The following is a 20739-nucleotide window of genomic DNA, read 5'->3' on the forward strand; positions in this document are numbered from 1 at the left end:
CATATTTGGCAGAAGAGTACATGGCATTGACGTCTAAACTATGTGGAGGTATTATAAGCAAATACCTGTGCTCATATGGTGCCAGAAGAAGTGATGAACTTATGATTTACAGGAGTTGGTCAGAGCCACTGCCAACCACCCTTCCCTCACTCCACTGCCAGCCTGCTGGGAGGGACATTCAGCCAAAGGCCCAGCTAAGGAAAAGGACAAGACATCACATGACTGAACCCCACCCCTCCAGAGGTAAGGGAGAACCTACACCAGTCAGCCCTGCTGACTCAGAATCCCCTGGAGGGGGCCAAAGATATGGACAGCCGGACTAGGGCCCCAATGAAAAGGTGGACTATGTAGGTTTCTGGCAATTTGGGACTCATTGTAGACCCTGAAAGGGGGCTAAAGGCAAGGTTGTAATGGAAGAGGGGCAACATCCGAGGTCAGGAAAAGGAAGACAGGCACCCAGGAATGGGACAGAGAAAGATGAGGGAAACACAAGCACACACACACACACACACACACACACACACACACACACACACACACACACACAAGGGGTAGCCAATGGCCTTATCAATCCCTGAGCACCAGAACATCCCAAACCCCAAGATGATGGCACTACCATCTTTGCACCAACTGTAGACAAATCTCAGCCTCTCACACGTCTGGAATGGCTCATAACACAGCATGGCATTTCCTACTGTACACAACTCTATGCAGAAAACTCATACACCTTATTTTTGGTTGTCGGTCATGGGGTTTGAACTATGGGCCTGCACGCAGTCCCTCAGCTCTTCAGCTGAAAGTGTGCGCTCTACCACTGGAGCCACAGCACCACCTCCGGTTTTCTGGTGGTTCATTGGAGATAAAATCTCACAGACTTTCTTACCCAAGCTGGCTTTGAACTGCAAGCCTCAGATCTCAGCCTCCTGAGTTGCTAGGATGACAGCTGTGAGCCACTGGCAGCACCCGGCTTCAGTTACCTTCTTATAGCCAGGTGAAACCCAACTTGTCAGGCTACAAACCACATGCAACCCTTCACTTCAGACTTTGACACCAGCATCCAAAACTATATTTCCATGGATGGAGAGAATATAATTGACAATACCCACCCATCCCTGCTCCCATTAGCCCACTCCATGCCTAAGACAGGTCAGGACCTCTGGAGTAGTTGGTAAGGCAAGGCCCACGCTGCTGTGACTTCACACTGGGGCAAACCTGGAGAGTTTTTAGAAATTTCTGTACACTTAGGCTAGCATCTGGTCTCCTAACCACAGTACCCCCCATTGCTTCACCATCACTTGCAGGCAAGGGGTGTCTTTCTGGGGTTTTTTGGTTGTTGTTTTTGTTGAGGGGCTTGAACTCAGGGCTTGGGAACTCTCCCTGATGATAATTTTTGCTCAAGGCCAGTTCTTACCTTTTGAGCCATGGCACCATTTCTGTTTGGAGATTGGGGATGACATTCTCATAGGAATTTCCTGCCTGGGCTGGGAAACGAGATCCTCTGGATCTCAGCCACCCGAGTAGCCAGGATGACAGGCGTGAGCCACCAGCACATGGCTTACAGTGATTCATTCTTTAGAATTTCCATTTAGTCCTCTTCTGTACACTACCACCTAGACACTCCTCTATCTCCCTCACAGAAACCAAAGAGAAGTTTTGTTTCTGGTTGGGGCCATGGGCATTAAAGAGCTCCCTCCACATCTCTACCCCTCTCTAAGCTCCCATCCACCTCCTCTGGATGGTCTGGTCCTCTGGGGCAGGTCAGACCCACTAGGACTTCTGGGGGCTGCCCTGTATCTCCCCGCCCCATCCAACCTGTACCTGTGGATTTCTGGGCTCAGCTACTCCATGTCCTGGTGGAAGATGTTGGGAGGGTTGCTGATAACCACCTCCAGGGGTGTCCAGGGCAGAAGGAATGTCCAGCTCCCCTCTGTCAAAGTAGGAGACACTAAGCATGGATGGATCTACTAAGATCTACAGGGCATAGCCAACCACCTGTCACCAATGTCCATCGGAGTGCTATTTTATTTTCGCAGTCCTGGGGCTTGACCTCAAGGCCTGGGTGCTGTCTAGGAGCTTCTTCTGCCCAAGGCAAAGCGTTCTTCCACCTGAGCCATGGTGCCAATTCTGGCTTTTTCTGTGTATGATGGGACCGAGGAATCGAACCCACGGTTTCCTGTGTGGTAGGCAAGCCCACTACTGCAAAGACACAATCCCAACCCTGGATAGCTGTTCTTCTATGAACCCTCAGGCCTGTCTCGGGATAGTCTTGCACAGCAGTATTGAGTTTGTCACCAGCAGCCCTGGCTGGAAATAAACATGCTCAACTGTGTTTTAATTTATCTACAGGATCTTTGCTCTCTGTGCTTCCTGTCAGATCCTCTTGCTAAGCAAGACCCCTTTTCAAGTGCTGCCTCTAAAAAGCCCACTCCAATCGCCCTGGCAGAGCAAGATCTTGTCTGCTCTGCAGGCTGCCTGCTTTGTCACGCTCTGCCTTCCGGCTGGTGTGGATTAAGAGCACATGAATGAGTAGACCTGGCTTCCACCACCCAATTTCTGAAGGTTCTGATACACTACCCATGACCAGTGCTGTATTACACTCTGTGAGAGTGCACTCAAGGTTCAGGCAGTCTGGGGGCGACAAGATGGGACCATTTTTGTGTGTGGGCTTGAACTCATGTTCTGGGAGTGGTCTCTGAGTTTTCATGCTCAAGGCTGGTGCTCTATCACACAGCTCCACTTCTAACTTTTTGGTGGTTCCATGGAGAGTGGATTCTAACCGGCTTTCCAGCTTATGTCTGGCTTCGATCTTTGATGCTCAGATCTTTCCCTCCTAAGTAGGTGTGTCAGACGTGAACCTGAGCCAGAGGTGATGGGTACCAGACCCTTTCTTTGTTTATCTCGTGCCAACAAGCAAGCCCTAGTTAAAATAGTCATTTACAAGGGATCAATTTTCTCTGCTAGGTCAGTTAATACAAGGAGATAAGGTGCCTTTTGGAGAAGGCTAGTCTGAGTTGGCCTAGGTCAGTGTGTGTGTGTGTGTGTGTGTGTGTGTGTGTGTGTGTGTGTGTGTTGTGTTTGTGTGTGTGTGTGTGTGTGTGTGTGTGTGTGTGAGTTTCGGGGATACCTACCCCCATATCTGCAGTGCCTCATCCTCCCAGTGGTGACTATATCCAGGATCCTCACCCCCAAGGAAGTTGGTGAGGGGAGGGTACATAAGGTAACATAGAGTGGGGATGATCTGAATTCTATCCTGAAACTGAAGCCTGTTGAGTAATGGAGAGAAGGAAGGTTTAGAGGAGCATCAAAGGAAGCCCCTTACTTTTGGCTACAAGTACCAGAGAGAAGACTGAATCAATTCGTTTTGGTAGTAAGGTAACAGGTGCCCACTATTCATTTATTTTATTATTTTTTTGTGAGTCCCAGGGCTTGGATTTAGGGCTTCGGTGTCATCCCTGAGCTTGTTTCATTCAAGGCTGAGGCACTACCACTTGAGCCACAGCACCATATCTAGATTTTTTCTGGTGGGGGGAGGTGGTTTTTGGGAGATAAGAATATCACAGACTTTGCTACCTGCGCTGGCCCTTAGTCATGACCTTCAGACCTCAACCTCCCGAATAGCCAGGATGATGGGTGGGAGACCCAGTACCTGATGGCCATCATCCATTTATATTCCTTTAGGGCCAGTGCCAGCCACCTGCACTGCACCCCTCTTCTTGTGAATGGGAAGTAATCATGGGTGGGTTTGATACTTCAACAGCCTGCTTACTTACCTTTGAGCATTGTTCCTGATCAGTTTGATGGCAGCTACTTCCTTATCCACAACAATGACTTGGCTCTGTCACAAGAACAAAGGTCAGGTCTGGAGTCTTTCCTCTGCACACCACCCACACCTCCCTGAAATGACACACCCCAGCAAAGCAAAGTAGACATAGAGTGAATTCATTTTCTTATAACCAGGGTCTGGCCAGATAGATGGCGGTGAGGATCAGAGGCCCAGGATGGTGCTGGTCAGTTGGACAACACGATGCCTCCTCATCCACTTTCCTTTAACTGTCTTAGCAGAAGGTAGTGGGGAAGTACTCAGAGGATGGATGAACAATGAATAACCTTCACGTTCTAGCCCGGGCACAGAGGGACTTATCTCATGGAGCTATTTCAACAGGCTGAGCAAGACAGCTCCTGACCCACAGCCCCAGCTCAAGAATAAGAGGGTTACCGTGGGTCCCAGCCACATGGAGACGCTGAGCCACCTCCTCCAGGACCCATTCAATCAGTTCCTGAAATACAGAGAGAGAGAGAGAGAGGAAGAAGAAAGAAAGAAAGAAAGGAAAGAAAGAAAGAAAGAAAGAAAGAAAGAAAGAAAGAAAGAAAGAAGAAAGAAAGAAAGAAAGAAAGAAAGAAAGAAAGAAAGAAAGAAAGAAAGAAAGAAGAAAGAAAGAAAGAAAGAAAGAAAGAAAGGAAGGAAGGAAGGAAGGAAGGAAGGAAGGAAGGAAGGAAAGAAAGAAAGAAAGAAAGAAAGAAAGAAAGAAGAAAGAAAGAAAGAAAGAAAGAAAGAAAGAAAGAAAAGAAGGAAGGAAGGAAGGAAGGAAGGAAGGAAGGAAGGAAGGAAGGAAGGAAGGAAGGAAGGAAGGGAGAAAGAAAGAAGGAAAGAAAGAAAAAAAGAAAGAAAGAGAGAGAGAGAGAGAGAGAGAGAGAGAGAGAGAGAGAGAGAGAGAGAAAGTCAGAATTGGACTTAGGCCTGATGCCAGTGGCACAGGCATAATGCTATAGAGGAAGCTGAGATATGAGGATCATGGTTTTTAGCCAGCGCAGGCAGGAATGATCTGTGAGACTCTTATCTCCAAAGAACCACCAGAAATCCAGAAGTGGTGCTGGGGGCTCAAGTGGTAGAGCGCCTGCCTTGAACTGAAGAGCTTGAAGACAGCACCCAGGACCAGAATTCAAGCCCCTGGGACTGACAAGAAGTGGACTTTTCACCACAACAAGTGGAATAGCAGCTATTGTCATGGGGAGCATGGCAGAGAACTCAGGCTGAGCTTCCTGTAAGCTGGGGGTCATAAATAGGTCACCCAGCTTCTTCGTGCCTCATTTTATCCAGCTGCAAAACTGAACACAGTGAAGGATCCCCTTCCACATGCAGATAGGGTAAGGATGAAAGAGAGCCATGTTTTGTTTTATAATCCCATACCTTTTGCGTGATAAATAAGAGGTCCCATCTGAGCCCTTGCAGGGTATCTTCCTGTCATATGCTCACAGAATTTCCAAGAACCATATCTGGCAACCACTCCTTCTATGCCTGGCCCTGCCCCAGGGATCTCCCTATATTGATCCCTTGTTTCCTCGCAACTGTCCCAGGAGGATCCTTAGGTCCGACGGTCAAGGTACAGTGCTTCACCTGTGGTCAAGAATCAGCTGCTGTGTACTAAGAGTTTGGGACAATCCATCTAAACCTATGACTAAACGTGACACTACCTGTCTGGCATCCCAATACAGAGAACCAGTCATGGTGGCCCACACTTGTCACAGGAGGACCTTGATCCAGCCCAGCCTGATCATATATTGACTCTCTATCTCGGAAATGCCCAAGACAGAAAGGCTTGGCTTTCATGGTAGAGTACCTGACTGGCAAGCCTAAGGCGTTGAGTTGAAACCCTAATATACCAAAATGAATAAGAGGCCCGTTGCCAGAGGCTCATGCCTATAATCCTAGATACTCAGTAGGCTGAGATCTGAAGATCATAGGTCAAGGTTTAAAATAGAGTTGGCCTCACCCATCAGACCTCATGATGAGAAGACCCAGAATCTGATCCATCCAGTGCGCTCCATGCAAACAGAGCTGGTATCCTTACTAAGTGCTGGCCATGCTCTCTGTCCCCCTGGGGAGCCACCCCCTGCGGGCCGCACCCCCAGGTCCTCCCAAGCTCCCTCTGTCACCAACCAGGGACAAGGGAGTAGACAGCTCCAGGGAACACCGATCCCTTGGTCTTATAATTTATGCCTTTCACCGATCCAAGCCCCAAAACCTAAGACACAACATCCATGCACCCCCCCCCCCAAAGATAGCAGTTAGATGTTACCCGAAGGGTCCAGAGCTAATTCTTACAACCCACTTCTACACACACACACACACACACACACACACACACACACACACACACACACAAACACACACACACAGAAATCCGGCACAGGTGGTTCATGTCTGTCATCCTAGCTACTCAGGAGGTTGTGGATGATTACAGTTCAATGCCAGCCCATGCAGGAAAGGCTCTGAGGCTCTTACCTCAGTGAACTACCAAATAGATAGAAATGGACCTGTGGCTCAAGTGTCAGAGCACTAGCTTTGAGTTCAGAAGGTCAGGAAGAACACCTATGCCCTGAGTTCAAGACCCAGTTCTTCTAACTACAAACAGACAGACACAGACACAGACACACGACAAACACATACACACACACACACACACACACAAACACACACACACACACACACACACACACACACACACACACACACACACACACACACACACACACATGGACAGCCCAAGGCTTCAGCAGTCCCTGAGAACAGAACAATGAACTCATTCCATTAGGATCACATCCAATCCCCAAGAAGGTGGCACTATTGACCTCAGACCCACTGTAGACAAAACATTGAGCCTCTCACATATCTGGAACGTCTCATAGACCAGCATGGCATTTCATACCGTACACACTGCTATGCAGAAAACTTAGCCACCTCTTTTTTTGTTGTTGCTCATGGGGTTTGAACTATGGGCCAGGTCACTGTCCCTCAGATTTTCAGCTGAAGGTGAGCACTCTCTCACTTAAGCCACAGCACCACTTCCTGTTCTCTGGTGGTCCATTGGACATCAAGTCTCACAAACTTTTCTGCCCAAGCTGGCTCTGAACAATGGTCTTCACATCTCAGCCTTCTGAGTAGCTAGGATGACAGTTGTGAGCCACTGGCGACTTCCGGCTTCAGCCACCTTTACATACCCAGAGGAAAACCATCTCATAAGGCCACAAACTCCTTACAACACTTCACTTCAGACTTTGTCACCAAGTATCCAAATTCATCCTTTATTGGAGAGAATACAGACACAGCTATCCCACCCCTGCACCCATTCGCCCACTCCCTGCCTGCCACAAGCCACGTCCTCTAGAAGCTGTGCCTTCAAGCTGGGATAAACTTGGGGAGTTCTTAGAAATGTCTGTACAGTGGGGCAAACACCTAGTCTCCCAACCACAGCACCCCCTTCTCCGTCCCTCCCACACCTGGACCATCCTTTGCAGGCAAATGTGTTTTACTTTCTTTCATTTTTCAGTTGTGGGGCTTGAACCCTAGGCCTGGGTGCTGTCCCTGAGCATTTCAGCTCAAGGTGAGCACTCTACTACTTAAGTCACAACACAACACCACTTGTGCTTTTCTGGTGGTTCGTTGGAGATAAGAGCTTCAGGGCTTTTTCTGCCCAGGCTGGCTTTGACCCCTGATCCTCACATCTCACCTCCTGATTACCTAGGAAGACAGTCATGAGCTAGTACCACCCTGCCAATGATACTTTTCTTTGCCTGTCATCCTATCCTCTCAGGAGACTGAGATCTGAAGACTGCAGTTGGATGCCACCCTTGGCAACAAATTCCATGAGAACTCTTTATCTCCAATTATAAACACCCAAACAAGTTGGAAGTGGAGCTGTGGCTCAAATAGTAGAGTGCTAGCTTTGAGTATAAATGACAAGGGATAGGACCCAGTCCCTAGTTTCAAGCTTTTTCTAGCAAAGATGCACCCAAGAAAGGGAAACGGGTGGGCATACAGGAGCTGAAAGCTCACACATAATACTCAAGACTCCCAGAACAGACCCCATCCTGCTCTGATTCTCTTGATTCTATGTCCTACATCATGGTAATCCTAGATGGAACTTCCCATGCAGCAAGTTAGGATGTTCAAGTACAATCGCATATTCAGGATCCCCTGACCTTATCAAAGACTCAAGATCTCTCACTGTCCTGCCTCTACACTAGTAAGGAAGTAAGGTGTAGTTAACCAACCACAGGATGTGGGAATGAAAGGATTTCTTGGACATGGGACGCAGACACTAGGGCTCCAGGTCCCTCTCTCTCACGAAGCAGAAAAGGGCTGATCTATCCCAGGAATTTTCCTGGGTTCTGAGTATCCTCAAAGAAATAACCCTGCTCACAGACCAGTGCCTCTGGTTTTCCCACCAGCCTCTATACAAATCTTCCCCACCTTCAGTTTGCCCTCTCTGAATCCCAGATCTGCCATCTAGGCTAAAGGCTGAGCCAGCAAAGAGACCCATCTCTGCCTCTGAGAATGGCATTCACGGGGCCATTGCGCGCCCTAGAGGAAGTCTGGGGCAACAAGGGTCCTTACTCCCACCCTCATTCCCTGGCTGCCCTGTGCTAGTGAAGAGCTCACTTCTGTCTCTGGTGGAGGAAAAGAACGGGGTAGGGGGTGTCAACTTCAGATTGAGCCCTAGAGAGTCCCAGTCGCCAAGGATGTACTGCACAGGCATCCTTCAGTGGACGATAGCCAGATAGTCAATGGTGAATCCTATGTGCCAGGACTCTTAATAGCAGTGTGGCTGGGTCAAAGGCTCTATGACTTTTGGTCTAGGTTGTCAGGCGAAGTCATGTCTCCAATGTCCTGACACTCCTGACCTGTGATTGTCCTCACTCTTCATGTTCCTGCTTATCCCTTGCTCCCCCCTCGACACTCCCTCACACCACTACCTCCTTAGCTGTTGGACAGCTTGTTCTTATCTGACCAGAAAATGAAGTCATTGGCACCAGGGATGATTGAAACCTGGTGACCCGCCCTGAGTCCTAGTGCCTACCTGAGGCTGCTTCCCTCTGCAGTGGGCTGCCACACAGCTCCTAGATGTCAGCAAGTTGCTGAGGTGTCAGTAGCTTCGTCCTACAAACTGGCTTTAGGCTCTGAAATTGTTCACACATAGATTGTGAATGGTTGGCTCCCTTGATCCTGGGATTCCAAACCAAGGCTCACATGTTCTCCCTTCTTCCTTCCTTTCCTCTTTTTCTCCATCCAGCCTTCCCTCCTCCTTCTCTTTTTTTCTTCCTTTCTCTCACTCCTGGGCCTTGAACTCCGAGCCCAAGTGCTGTCCCTGAGCCTTTTTACTCAAGGCCAACAGACTACGGCTTGAGCCACACATCCACTTCTGGTGTTTTCTTTTTGGTAGTTAGTTGGAGATAAGAGTCTTACAGGCTTTCCTGCCTGAGCCTCAAGCATCGATCCTCCCATCACAGCCTCCTATGTAGCTAAGATGACAGGCATGAAGCACCGGCATCCAGCTCAAACCAAGGTTTCTTTACGTGCTGTGGAACCAGCACTGGAAACTCTCATTGTCTTTGACCCCTCCAGAGCCTGGCACACACTGTAACTCTGTTGGATAAATAAATGAGCATCTGTCTACAAAAATACTACATAAAATCCCATCGCATCCAGGTAAGCATCCAGGTGGACGGACAAAGCCTGATGTAGCTCTCTCACAGTTCCCCCTCCTCCCTATTCCCATCCTCCTGGTGCCACCAAACATAACTGTTTGGGCTCCGATGATATGATCCACGGTGTACTCGCAGGATTCCGGGGCCTCTGGGATGCCTATCTTCACAAAGATCTCTGGTCAGCGGCTGACCAGCTTTGTGGCTCTCAATTCTCCAGTCAGGAGTGAATGAGGTTGCCATGAGCTGAAGACCAGGCTCAAGGGGCCTACTCTCCTATCCCTGGGGCCAGCCAGGATGGCCCATCACATCTGGCCCCCGTTTCATGTTGCAGAGAAAGGATCCTGGAGACATCTTGGGTTTCTGAATCTACCAGAGTCCAGTGCAGGTGCTGAGAATCCTCTCTACTCACAGGTGGCAGGCTAGGGATGGTGAGGTCATAACCTCTTCTCCCCATGACATCCTCAACGTTATGCCTTGGTCGCAGGACCCCCACCAAGAAGACCACCAAGAGTCAGACTCTACAGCTGTTTTATTTAAACAGGCTGCAGCTGGGGCCTTGTCCTACACTGTGATACAGTGGAGCCCAAGAGGAGAGCCCTGAGCTAAGGATTTACAGGTCTTATAAAGGCACACAACCAGGTGGTTTAGCGCCATGTGTTGCTATGCTCTGAAACAAGCAACAAATGGTCACTGCCTCAAGTATTTTAACCCTTCACTCAACTGTGGTGGTCACACTAGAGAGAGTCAGAGGAGAATCAACAGCTGCCGCATAAAAATAATCAAGGCACGACGTTCATAGCAGGAGACCATCTGGCTTGGAAACTCTGCTTGTGATATTTTGAACGTCATTGATTGTTGGCTGAAATGGTCCGTCTAATTTGACCAATAATCCCAGTTGTTAGTAGAAATTGCCAGCTTCAAGAAAAAAAACCTCTAAAAGGTGGTATTTCATTTGTCCCAATAAAACTTAAAGGTTTCCAAGCCGGGTGCTGGTGGCTCACGCCTGTAATCCTAGCTACTCAGGAGGCTGAGATCCGAGTATCGCTGTTCAAAGCCAGCCCAGGCAGGAAAGACCCTGAGACTCCTATCTCCAATAAACCACCAGAAAACCGGAAGTGGCGCTGTAGCTCAAGTGGTAGAGTGCTTGCCTTGAGCTGAAGAGCTGAGGGACAGTGCCCAGGCCCAGAGTTCAAGCTGCACGACCGACAAAAAAAAAAAAAAAAAAGAGAATACTTAAAGGATTCCAATGTTAGCAGTCCCCTTTTCTTTCCAGACAGCCCACAGCAGGTTACAGAAAATGGCATTCAGCAAGTCCTACCTAACTGCCACGGCCTGATACCGAGCAGGCTCCAGCAGGGGGAATGCATTTGCCTACCACTGCCCAGCTGGAAACAGCACAGGCAGGACACAGATTAGAGTCTGCAGGACACCAGGGAGGACTTCAAACCAGTGCACTCCCCCAGGAGGGAATCCACACCACCAGTGGGGTCCCAGAGCCCCCTGCCTAGATGCCCATGGACACCCTCAATGCCCTTGGTAAGGTTGCCCTCTCATCCTCTGTAGTGGGGAACCATCTGCAATGTCACATCGCTCACCACTTCCCAGAGCCTCCTAGATTCACAGCCCCTGCCCTACTCCCCCCCCTCCATCTCCTTCTCTAGTTACATTTGGCAGACACATTCCCAACCCTTGAATTAGCTCCAACTATACAAACGAGAGCAGACTGTCTGGCTGGAAGAGTGCAGCTGTGGTCACACTCGTCTCACAAGCCTTCAGGCTTAAGACAGAAGGTGTCCACTTTGGTCTGTGGTTCACACAGGCCTCCTAGGGAAGACCCACGCAGGCCCAGCAGCTACTGTAGGCTATAGGAAAGGGGGAAGAGAGAGGTGAAAAGGAACATCTACTGAAATCTTGCTAAAAGGAGCCATGAAACAGTGAAGGTGAAAACAAAAATTATGGTTGGTCTCATACTTGGCATTGATGAAAAAAGAACAACAAGTACACACACACACACACACACACACAAATCCAGAACAGTGACACAGTGACTGTAGACTCATCCATGCAGCACCTGCAATTTGTCAACTGATCATTCACCTCAGCACTGTCAGGCTCTCTCTCTCTCTCTCTCTCTCTCTCTCTCTCTCTCTCTCTCTCTTTCATGCACTCTCTCTCTCTCTCTCTCTCTCTCTCTCTCTCACACACACACACACACACACGCTCATACACATAGACTCAGAGTAGTGCCCCTCCTGAGTTTGTTGGTTCCTCATCTGGGACAATGTACAAGTTGGAGCACGGGAGTTCCCTTGTCAGAACCAGGGGCTCGACCCAAGGAAGCACTGCTCTAATCATGCTGAACCACCCTGCCTCTCCCTTTCTTCAGGGCCAGACACCTTCCCTTGGGAATAACCAGCCTTGACACCCCATTCACCAAAACCCTAGACCAGTACTCTGGGTGAAGGAGTCCTGAGACAGGTGGCTCTTCAGAGCCTAGACTGAAAACAAGCAGGAGGTCATGGTGCCCCCAGAGAAGTGTCTGACCCGGGGTCGGGGCAGTGTTGGGTAAATGGATGGGGTCCTAAAGGCTACATACATGGATGAACTTCCTACTTCCAGCCTAGATGCTTCTGGGTGACTTGGTGGATTCTGGGGGAGGATGAGGAAACCAGATGGACCTGGAGCACCGGCAGATGGTGGCAGAGCTAGGAATTGTGATCACCCTGTTAGTGCTATTGACTGCTGGAGTGGGGGGGACAGGCAGGGTGTACGTGTGTTGGAGGGGCATGTTCTCCCCAAACGTTCACCTTCTATCTGATCCCTAGTGCCCTCACCTCCCTAGTGGGCTCTTCTGGGACCCTCCTCAGTGGAAAGGGTGACCAAGCACAAAAGACAAGGGCTCACACAGAAGTGGTGGGGCTATCTTCTGCATCCAACACCTCCTACCCCTCCAAAAAAGGAAAAATCCCAAGAAAGCAGGTGTGGAGTTGCTGCTCCCCACCTCTGACTAAAGCCACCAGGTTCTCCCCAGGGAGAGGAAGGGTACAGATGCATGGCTCTGTGGCTCCCACTGCTCTAGGCCAGGGGCTCAGTGGCACCCCCTCATCACCCATCCCTGCATCTGCCCTTTTGCTGGGACACTGTCCACTAGGGATGGGGGTGGGTTCCCAGGATCAACATCCACTCCCCTACCCCCCATTCCTGGGGCTCATTTGTGGCAGAGTCAGAGCTGGCCTGCCTGGTGCTGGTGAGGTGCGTTTGGGACACAAGAGGGGAGACAGGAGTCACAGGTCTAGGTCTGTGGCAGGTGGAGGGTAGGAGGAGTTTGTGAGGTGCAGACCAAGGGCTTCCACTGGGGACTGGGACCGGGTCAGGGCCATAAGGAGGCCAGGGGTACACCATTGCTGGATGACTCCAAGAGGCGCCACTGGTCCAAGCTGGCAGCAACCTGTTTCAAATGCAGTGTCACGGGGAGGGCAGGAGAAGGGGCCTCGGCAGGGGCAGACAGGTGGCAGGGCTGAGCTTCTGGTGCAAGGACCTTGGACTCAGGGCCTACCTGGCCTCTAAGCCTCCCTGAGGCTCTGAGACGGATGTGCCTGCTGTGCTGGCTTTGTGTCCTCTGTGCTCCTGGCCCACACCTGTGTTCCTACAGCAGTGGAGGCCAGCCATTGATGCTGCCACCCCTGGTGCATGTGCCTGCTCTTCTCTGCTCTCTCTCTGCCCCACTTCTCACCCAGACTGCCCAGTCCCTGCTGCGCAAGTATGCCAGTAACCGTGTTCCCCTGGCTGCAGCAACTATGTGCTCCTTCAGCCATGCCCTGTCCTCCCCTCAGTCACAGCCCCTCCCCACCTCGGGCATTCCCCTGCTCCTGCTTTGTGCTGCCCTGACTCAGCTCTAAGGCTACCAGGCCATGACAGAAGCAGCATCACCTCAGCTCAGGGCTTCCTCCCAAGCCCAGCAGCTGCCTGGGGGAATTGAAGATCCCCTCACCCCAAACACTGGGGAAGACAATTCTCCATCCACACCACACACCAAGCAGATGCAAGGTAATGCTCCTGGTCTGTGTGTGTGTGTGTGTGTGTGTGTGTGTATGTTTGTATGTGTGTGTGTATGTGAGTGTGTGATTGTCCTATCAAGGAATCAGAAAATTGAATCTTTTGGGATGACAGCACACAGCACAATTTAAAAAAAAAAAAGCTCAAAGAACCCTGTGTAATGGATTCAGCACAATGTGCCTTTTGAAGGACTCAGCACACAGCAACTTTTGGGATCCACATGGTAATTTAATGAGCAATACGATTAGACATGCCATTTTGACATCACTAAACTTAAATATCATAATATTATGACATTATATGTCACAGTGATATTATAGACCTATTGTGAATTCCTATTCTGTGATTTCATGCTATTACAAGCTAGCAATATTGGTGGATATCAAAAATCCATTGTGACCTCAAGGACATTGTGACATGAAAATCCCTTTGTGACATCACAGTGCCATTGTGATGTCATTAACCTGTTCTGACATCACAAACCTGTCCCATCCATTGTGACCTCATCAACAATGTGACATCACAAAGCTATTGTGACATTACGATCACCTTGATTACCTCCCAAACACATTATGACATCCTTAGCACCTTTGAAAAAACACATGGCCTTTGTGACATCACAAGCCCTTTGTGCATCCATATCCTCATTGTGAAATATCAATTGAGATCAAATATGCCATTGTAATATAACAAAGCATTTACAGTATAATCATTGGTGTGACATCAGATTGTCATTATTAAAACATCAGGTGATTGTGACATCACAAATCTGTAATGACATCTTACCACTATGACACCACATTGTCATTGAGAAAACATATATACATTATGAAGGCCTATTATGTGATTTCGTTGTATTTCAAATGTGTGTTCATATCAAAAAACACATTTTGACTTCATAACTATTGTGACATGACAATCCCTTTGTGATATACCATTGCCAGTGTGATATCTCTAAACAACTGTGACAACTCAAACATGTCCTGTCCTCATAATTTTTGTTACATGTTGCCACTGTGTTAGGCCCATTGTGAGCTCAATCTATTTTCAACCTCATATTATTTCCGGTATGACATTAAATATTAGAAATATACTGTGATATTATGAATATTGTGACATCACACTGCTAGATGTAATAACCATTGTGTCACATTGTCACATCACAAATCTGTTCTGACTTCATCACATTTGTGCCAACAAATGACTTTGGAATCCTCACAATCCCATTTTAAACTCATATACTCATTATGAGTTAATGACAATTGAGGTCTGGAATGCAATTGTCACATCACCAAACTACTGCGACATCACAAAACTATTTTGAACTCATCACTATTATGGCATCACCAATTAATTGTGACATAACAACACTCTTATGACATTGTAATTTGACATCATATTGCAATTGTGGTATTACTGAACCATCATGCTTTCACAAACCTATTATGATCGCATCACATCTTAGAAAATTATGGCCTTTGAGACATCAAGCTCCTTCTGTGAACTTGTATAATTGTGAACATGTAGCAATTGAAAATTGAAGTAAGATGAGATATTGCAAACTAGTTTTGACATCACTAACCCATTTTTATATCATTAACACTTTGACAACCAGAACCTGTTAGGAACCTTAGCACTTTTGACAAAATACATGGCCTTTGTTTCACCAGAGTTCATTTGTATATGTCATTGTGACTTCATTCTCATATCCTCATTATAAACTAATGGCAATTAAGATCTGACATGCCATTGTGACATAATAAACCCTTTGTGACATCATCACCAGTGTGACATCAGACTGTCATTATGACACCATCAGCTCATTGTGACATCACCAAGCTACAATGACATCATAGCATTATGACATTGCATTGCCATTTTGCTGTCATAGACACATTGTGAATGTATATCTTGTGATTTCATTCTATTTCAAATGTGGCATATCAGTTGATATCATAAACACATTGTGACGACATAACCATTGTAAGATAATAAACCCTGTGTGACATCATAACCAGGGTAATATTATATTGTTGTTATGACATCTTTAGCTTATGGTGACATCACAAAATGATAATGACATAATAGCATTTGGCATTGGCATTGTGACATCGTTGTCACATTATGAATGCCAAATCTGTGATTTCATTGTATTTTAAATGTGGCATGTGGGTTGATATCAAAAACTCATTGTGATGTCATAACCATTGTCACATCAAAATCCCTTTTTGACATCAATTTGGCAATGTGACATCACACTGGCAATGTGATGCTAGTAAGGCATCGTGATATCACAATGGTCATGAACTCACAATGGATTTCTGGTATCAACCGACATGCCACATTAGAAATAGAATCAAATCACATAATAGGCAAACACAACGTGTCTATGACATCAGAATGACAACGTGATGTAACAATGCTATGATGTCATTGTAGTTTTATATGTCAAAATGACCTTATCATGTCATAATGGCAACATGATGTCACAATTATGATTATGTCAGAAAGAATTCGTTATGTTTCAATGGTATATCTGATGTCAGTTTTCATTAGGTCCCCACGAGGATATGGATACAAAAAGGTTCTGTGATGTCACAGAGGCATGTGTGTTTTCAAAGGTGGTAAGAGGTCATAATAGGCTTGGGATGGCACAATGTGATCCATAATGTCACAATGGAAATGAGATATCCCATTGGGATTTTGATGTCACAGTGGTGATGAGGTCACAATGGTTTTGTGATGTCACAGTTTGTTTGTATGATATATCAAATTTCAATGACTCATAATTCAATATGAGGATACCAAGTGATAGAAGAAGCTCCATAGTATGAGGTCATACTGTGTGAAAACCCAATGGGACAGTGATTCCACAATGACAATGTGATATCTCACCATCATGTTATAAGAATGTTTTGATGTCACAATTGGTGATGCAATACTGATGAGGCGGTCGCAGTAGATTTGAGATGTCCCAAGGTGTTGGTGATGGCACAATGGTATGTGGATCTCAGTTGTCATTAACACACCATGAGTATATGAGTTTGGGAAGGGATTCTGATGTCAGCAAAGCATATGTAGTGAAAAGGTGAAGAACTAACAGGTCTGAGATGTCACAAAGTAATACAATTTGTCTGATGTCCAGCGCTGTGATATCATGATGTTACACTGGATTTTAGATATCTCATGCCATATCTGAAATACGAGGTCGAACACAGATTTTCAACTCAAAAAGGCCTAAGATATCACAATGGCATGTCACAAAATTATGAGAACAGGAGAGGTATTTGATGTCACAGTGGATTAGTAATATAACAAAGGCAATGTGCTGTGACAAAGAGATTTAGATGTCACAAAGGTCATGAGTTCACAAGGGTTTCCTGATATCAACACAGATGGCACATTTGAGATAGAATGAAATCAAAGAATAGGCATTCAAAATGGGTCTATGACAGGAAAATGACAATGGGATGTCAAGGCAGCAATGTTTGATAGGATATGTAATCATTACCTTGCTCATGTAACTGTAAAACTTCTGTACACTGTATTTACTACAAAAAAAACCCACAGAAGAAAAAAAAGAAAAATATGGTATTGTGTCATTGGGGTTTGGTGATGTCACAATGAATGGTGTTGTCATGATGACAATGTGATTTCACAGTCATAATTATTGCACAAAGTGTTTGTGATGATACAATGTTATGTGTGATAACAATTTTCATTAGTTCACTATGAAGATATGAGTACACAAAGGGTCTGTGATGCCACAGAGGTCATGTGTTTGTTTTTTCTTCTTTTTTCATGTGTTTTTGTGAAAATACTGTACAGAGGGCTGACAATTACATGGGCAAGATAATGAGAACATTTCTTATCAAACATTGTAGCCTCCTAATTTGTTTCCCCTTCCCACGCCTTCCCATCCTCTCCCTGCCATGCCACTGAATCCTCCCCGCTCCCCCTCCCACTCTCCGCACGAAAGTTGTAAAGTTCATTTTCGACATAACGACTTGTACATCAAGAGTTCACAATAGCTTTGTGATGTCACAATGTGATTGTGAAGGCACAACAGCAATGTGATGTCACAATGGTTTTGTGATGTCAAAGTGGTGACAAGGTCACAATGAGTTTGTGATGTCACTATGAGTTTGTAATATCACAATGACATGTCCAATTTCAAACTCTACTAGTTCACAATGAGGATACAATTTCAAAGAAAGAATCTTAAGCTCCAAAGACCATGAGTTTTTAGTCATAACTTGTGCAATATGCGGCCATTAGTATATTTTAGGCCTTTAGTAAGCTTATAATATGTTTTCAAACTCATAATATTTCAGGTATGACATATGATATCAGAAATTGTCTCTGACATGAACATTGTTACATCACATTGATAGACATCAAGACTATGGTGTCACATTGTGTACTCACAAATTTGTTAGTGTTTCATCACATTTGTGCCAACACATGACTTTGGAAACAACACAGTCCCTTTGTGAACTCATATCTTAATTGCAAATTAATGACATTTGAGATACGGTATGCCATTTTGACATTTCCAATCAATTGTGACAGCACAAACCTATTATAGTAGAATCACATTGTGATCTAATAGCCATTGTGGTAGCACAATACCTTCATGACCCCACATTTCCATAGTGATATCACTAACCCAATGTAAAATTCCAATCCTCTCATACCCAATCCCGGTATGAAATGTGATACCCATATCCAGTGTGACAACTTGAACATGGTGACATCACTCTGATAGATGTTATGAGCATTTTGTCACATTCTGACACCTGTTAGGACTTCATCACTTTTGTGACAATGCATGCCTTTGGAGACATCTCAGTCCCTCTGTGAGCTCATATACTGATTGTGGGTTTATGACAATTGAGATCACCTGTGTCATTTTGATATCACCAACCGATTGTGACATCACACACCTCTTGTAAACTCATCACCAGTATGTCATCACCAATTGTGATATCAAAACATTATTAAGTCATCATATTGCAACATCACATTGCCATTGTGATGTCACTCTTCCACTGTGTTTTCAAAAACCTACTGCATTTTGGAAAATTCATAGCCTTTTATACTTGTCTTCTTCTGTGATCTCGTATCCTCATTGTGAAATAGTAGCAATTGAAATTGTACATGTGATCTGGAGATGTGACTTGACAAAGCTATTTGATTTCATCACCAATCTGACATCACAAAACCATTGTGAGCTTTCACTGCCATTTGAAATCACTATCACATTGTGACATCCCAAACCTATTAGGACCTCTTAGCACCTTTGAAAAAACGCATGGCCTTTGTGACATCACAGTCCCTTTGTGTAACTATACCCTCATTATGAACTGACAATTGATATCAAACATGCCATTGTAACATCACGAACCCTTTGTGACATCACCAGTGTGATATTGTCATTATGGTAGCATCAACTACTTTTGGACATATATCTACAAAGACAAGATAGCATTATGAGATCACAGTGCCATTGTGATGTTATAAAAAGATTATGAATGCCTGATTTTAATCTTGTTTTTGCCAGTCCTTGGGCTTGAACTCTGGGCTTGGGTGCTGTCCCTGTTCTTCAACTCAAGGTGAGCACTCTATCGCTAGAGCCACAGAGACACTTCTGGTTTCTAGTGGTTTTCATTGGAGATAAGAGTCTCATAGACTTTCCTGCCTGAGCTGGCTATGAACTGCAATCCTCAGATCTCAGCCTCCTGAGAAGCTAGGTTTACAGGCGTGAACCACTGGCACCCAGTTTATTTATTCTATTTCAAATTTGACATGTGTGTTGATATCAGAAACCTAATGTGACCTCATAAAAATTGTAACATCATAAATCAGCAGTGACATCAAATTGTCATTATGACACCATCAGCTCATTGTGACATCACCAAACAACAATGGCATCATAGCATTATAAATCAAAGTGACATTGTTATGACTTAACAGTGTGAAGGCCTATTCTGTGAATTCACTCTGTTTCAGAAACCCATTTTGACCATATAACCATTGTGATATCACAATTCTTTGTGACATCACATTGCCATTGTGATATCATTAACCTGCTGTGCCGTCACTACCAGTCCTGTCTTTGTAAAGTTTGTGACATGCTGCCATGGTAATATAGTAGGGCCGTTGTGAGCTCATAATCTGTTTTCAATCTCATATTTCTGGTATGACATGTATATCAGAAATCCTTTATGACATCATACTGCCAGATGTCATGACCATTGTGTCACATTGTGACATCACAAAGCTGTTAGACCGGCATCACATTTGTGACAATGCATGCCTTTGGAGACATTACAGTCCCTTTTTGAACTCATATATTTATTGTCAATTAATGACAATTGAGATATCCCATGCCACTTTGACACCATGAACCTATTGTAACATCACAAACTTATTGTGAGCTCATCACGAGGATGGTATCAACAACTAATTGTGGTATCAAAGCATTATTTTGACGTGATATTGCGGTATTAGCATTGTTATTTCACTGTCCCATTGTGTTTTTGCAAACCGAATATGGCTACATCACATCTTAGAAACTTCATGGCCTTTGAGACTTCAAGCTCTTTCTGTGAACTCGTGTAATTATTACCTCTAAGGCAATGATGAGATATCACTAACCCATTGTGACCACATCACTGCGATGACATCACAAACTCTTTGTGATATCACATTGCCATTGTGCCACCATGATCACATTGTGACATCCCAAACCTATTAGGACCTCAGAATCTTTGAAAGAAAGCATGGCCTTTGTGACATCACAGGCCATTTGTGTACCCATATCCTCATTTTGAGCTATTGACAATTGAGATCATACATGCCACTTTAACGTCGAAAACACTTTGTGACATCATTACCAGTGTAACATCACATTGTCATTATGACAACATCAGCAAATTGTGACATCCTAAAACAATGACATCATAGCATTATGACATCACAGGGTCATTGAGATGTCATAGATACATTGGAATGCCTATTCTGTGGTTCCATTCTATTTCAAATGTGGCAGGTGGGTTGATATTAGAAATATATTTGGACCACGTAATCATTATGACATCACAAAACCTTGATGACACCACATTGCCATTATGATATCATTAACCCAATGTGCCATCACAAAACTCTCCTATTCTCATAAATTTTTTGACATGT

The sequence above is a fragment of the Dipodomys spectabilis genome, unplaced genomic scaffold (genome assembly GCF_019054845.1).
Source record: "Dipodomys spectabilis isolate Male_0828 unplaced genomic scaffold, ASM1905484v1 ptg000301l, whole genome shotgun sequence".
Classification (NCBI taxonomy): domain Eukaryota; kingdom Metazoa; phylum Chordata; class Mammalia; order Rodentia; family Heteromyidae; genus Dipodomys; species Dipodomys spectabilis.